Source organism: Chinchilla lanigera, unplaced genomic scaffold (genome assembly GCF_000276665.1).
Source record: "Chinchilla lanigera isolate Chin_1 unplaced genomic scaffold, ChiLan1.0 scaffold00130, whole genome shotgun sequence".
Classification (NCBI taxonomy): domain Eukaryota; kingdom Metazoa; phylum Chordata; class Mammalia; order Rodentia; family Chinchillidae; genus Chinchilla; species Chinchilla lanigera.
Window position 1 is genome coordinate 752,310 of NW_004955531.1, and position 3,816 is coordinate 756,125.

The 3,816-nt window shown below is 47.4% G+C and overlaps 1 protein-coding gene across 2 annotated transcripts in view; it reads left to right on the top strand.

Moving 5' to 3' along the window:
- The first annotated feature begins 1,444 nt into the window (after nt 1-1,444).
- Nucleotides 1,445-3,816, top strand: part of LOC102018971 (melanoma-associated antigen B1-like) — a 4,506-nt gene continuing 2,134 nt past the window's right edge. Inside the window, exon 1 of one of the 2 annotated variants that reach the window (XM_005410134.2) lies at nt 1,445-1,591. The gene's annotated coding sequence lies outside the window, so the exon portion shown is untranslated. Of the gene's footprint in view, nt 1,622-3,816 lie in introns of both variants that reach the window. The other variant, XM_005410135.2, reaches the window with a different exon arrangement.

Genomic DNA, 3,816 nt, shown 5'->3' on the forward strand with positions numbered 1-3,816 from the left:
GAAAATGACAATGAACATGACTAAAAACTTTTAAACAAAACATAGAAGAAAAGAATAACAGAAAATAGAAATTGTATTTGAACCAGGTAGTCCACGTCAATGTATCTTACCAAAAGACTTAAAGAAATCCTATTACAGCCATGCAATTATACCCATGTTTATAGCAGCACAATTTGCAATTGCTAAATACTGGAAGCCGCCAATATGTCCATCAACATACAAATGAATAAAGAAAAATGAGACCTCTGTAAACTGAAATACTACTTGACTACAAAGAGGGAAAAGTTTGAGGTAGAAAATGAGGCAACTTGAAAACATAGTAAGTGAAAAAATCTGACTCATAATTTTAAATAGTGTACGGGTTCTCCCCTCTGAGAAACCTCTAAGAGGAGGATAGAGCAATATGAAAGACAGAAGGGGAAGGCGGAAGAGGGCTATTTTGCAAAAGAGAAGGGAACAAGAGATGGACGTTGGGAGAGGAAAGGAGGTGGCAGAGACACAGGAAGAACTGGGATCTGTTACGTATCTGTGCCAGCTGCCTGCAAGGAAGGAGGTTATGGCAGGACAAGAGGGAGGAGGACGGAAGAGGAAAGAGAAGTGTGAGGGATGAGAAAGAAGTAAGATGTGCCACACTCATGTACCTACTCCTACAGTGAATGTACACATTATAAACTGAAATCATGGACTATAACATAAAAGGAAATAATCATTAAAGAAGAAACGACTAAACTGTTACAAATTGTTGGAAAATATGATTCACTCCAGTCTTCCTTTTAAATTCAAAAATTGTGTTCCTTAGATGGCTCATGAAAATAAAAGGCATTAAATGGTAAATTGTTAGATGTCATACTCTTCTGTTAATTTGACACAGGAGCTTTGTAGGGGGATGCTTCCATTTCCCCTGAATGTGCAGAGAGGACTGTGGGGGGCCTTAGAGCTCAGGAAGACATCCTCTTCACAGCAAGTCTGCATTTCCACTCTAGGGATGAGGAAGGGGTCGGCAATGTTTGGAGGCTGCTGGGCTCTGTTCATCCCCAAGAAGAATAGCAGCGTTCAGAGAATGCTTTGTTTATGTGAGGCATTCCACAGAGCCACACAGCTGAGGTGCTCATTTTCACGTGGAAGGTGTCAGAAAGCAAAGTACCAGGAGCTAGGAAATGAGGACAAAGCTCTGTAGGCTGCGCTTTGGGTAAAACTAGCATGAAGGCCATGACGGAATCCCTGATGGAAGGACCTGTCCACAAATACGGAGGCTCACAAACTCCTGCCCCGGCTGTGAGTCTTGCACTGCTCAGGTGGGTGGAGCCCTGTGGGTGTGCATGGATTTCCTCCCTGGTGACTTAATTAGGTGTGGGCTTGGCTTGGCGGCTGAGTGACTTCAGAGAGTACAAGAAGGACTCACAGGCTCTGCTGAATACAAAGGCAGAGACTTAAGCAGCACTGACTTCAGGAGAGTGCGGCCCCTTTAAGGACTTGCCCTGAAAATAGCCTTTGGAATCCTGAGGTTTGTAGCTCTGAAGTGGATCATTCTCCTTTGTACTACAAAACCTAGGACCTGGCTGTGAGAAGTTCAGGGCCTGCTCCACTGAGGGTAAGTTCTCAGGATTCTTCAGCACTCAAGGTAAGGTTTCCAAATGTGCACAGAAGGGAGGAACCCCCTCCTTCGCATTATGAATTCAGCTCCACACAGTTCTGCCCCTGCATCAGACCTAAGTGCCCCTGCGCCAGTGCTGCACTGTTAGGAGCACCTCTCCCGTCCGCCCTCTGGATCTAGGCACCTGGAGAGTGTCCGCTGTGGCCTTATGGTAATGACAGAGGAAGAGGCACAGTAAGAGAAGGAAAGGTCTTGCCCTACGACAATAAAAGTGAGGCAATAAGAGCCAAGGAGCTGATATATTTTTTTCAAAATAGGGGGCCACACAGAGCAGGGTCCTGAGTGTCACACAAGGGAATGGAGGCCCAAATAAGGTACTCAGATGAGGAGCACACCGACTTTTCCTCTACTCACTCAGGGAGATGTGGGCTTTGGTTTGAGACTTCTGCACTCAGATCAATAGAACGAGCTCTGGCAGATCCCACCAGGAGTGGAGATCAAAGTTCTGCGTGCACCGAGGGATTCGGGTTCCAGAACTGTGTGATTTGAGTGTCCTGCTCAGGCTTTCAATACATGCCGGTCTTGATCTGATGTGGGTCAGTCTAGCTGTCAACTCAGGTCCAGGGAGTATGGGGACAGGTGTCACAGGGCCCTGACTTTTGCAAAGCGCAAACAGAGGCCCAGAGATGGTGCACGTCAAGGTGAAGAGACTGAGAGAGCAATGGAGGCTTCTCACTGCAAAGTAGGGATAGCAGCAGCTGATGGGAGCCCAGGTCCTTCCAGGTTGAATCTAAGAGGCCCAAGTTGGTGATGGCTTTATGCTGCATGGTCTTAAGGACAGGAGAGTTGTGCTTAAATGATAGAAGACCCAGTTCAGTAGAAAGAGAAGAGACCTGGGCCATTAGAGGTGCCAAAGAACAAAGCACGAATGAGTAATGAGACAAGGGCTTTACCACAGAACAGAGGGAACACGAAAAATCCGGCCTCCACTGTCAATCCCGAAAAGGCAGAGTTAGAGCTGTCACTGCTGAGGTGCTCCCTTTGTTCTCACAGCGGCAGTTTCAGTAACAAAGGGCATAAGGCTTAAAGAGAGAGTGCCACAGGACGGAAATTTGGCTGCTGATAAGAGAGGCTTTAGGAGGAGTGTGTATGGGGAGACTTCTCCGAGGAAGCAGTGACCCACGGAGCGCCTTGTGCTTGGGATGAGACCTGGAGGAGCTGGGTATAGTTACATGATAACGCTCATTCACTTCTCCTAAAGACATCTAAAGGAGCTGAGAAACACGGTCATTGTGGACAGTCTCAGATTAGCTGGTGCAGGGTTGCGGTAGGTGCCTCGTGTGAGGAAGGAAACCCTGAGAACAGCGGGAGGCACACAGGGCAAAACAGAACGCCTTCTCCACTGTCAGCCTTGGGAGTCTATAGCCAGGTGTGGTGTGGATAGAAGGGAAAATTTCCATGTGATCAGCAAAACTCTCAGGGAGTTGAGATCATTAATATGATTGGATATGGACTATGTGATGATGCTGGGTTAATGAGGGAGGACTTAGGAGAGCAGCTAATCAAACCACGGGCCTCCATAAAGTCTCACCTCCTCTCAGCCTTAGGAGACCACAGGCAGAGAGAGCCAGACGTGTTACACCTTCACATCCATTCCTGCACCTCAGGTAGCTGAAGGGCTTAGCGTACGTGGAAGCTTCAGATTGGTGGAAGGTGGAGCACAGTCCATGCATGAATTCCTACTAAAGAGAACAACAAGCCCAGGAGAGGGGCGTCCCACAGATCACAGGAGGGACTGGATGTGCCTCAGGTTTTCTTTGATCTCTGGGCTCTGCAGAAAGTAGCAATCTTAATGTGAGCTAAAAGGCCTCAGGTCATCAGAGGGAAGCTCCCTTCTGAGCAGAAGTGATAGACAGTGCCCTAAGTTCTTCAGAGAACTGTCTAATATCTTTAGTGGGCTACCTAATGATTGACTATGGAGGACAGGCCTGGGAGGCTATGGCCATAGACATCAAGCAGAAATGCCCCTAGATTTCTCTGCAAAAATTCTAGAGAAGAGAGGGTGTTATCCAGATAGATCAGCACAGACAGAAATGTACAACCTCCCAGAGTCAGTCAGGAGACCTTGAATCAAAACCTTGAGGAAAACCACATATCGTAGGGCCCCAGTCTGACACCCAGAACTCCCCACTTCTGGAAAATATGGCAATAGAGCCAGATCC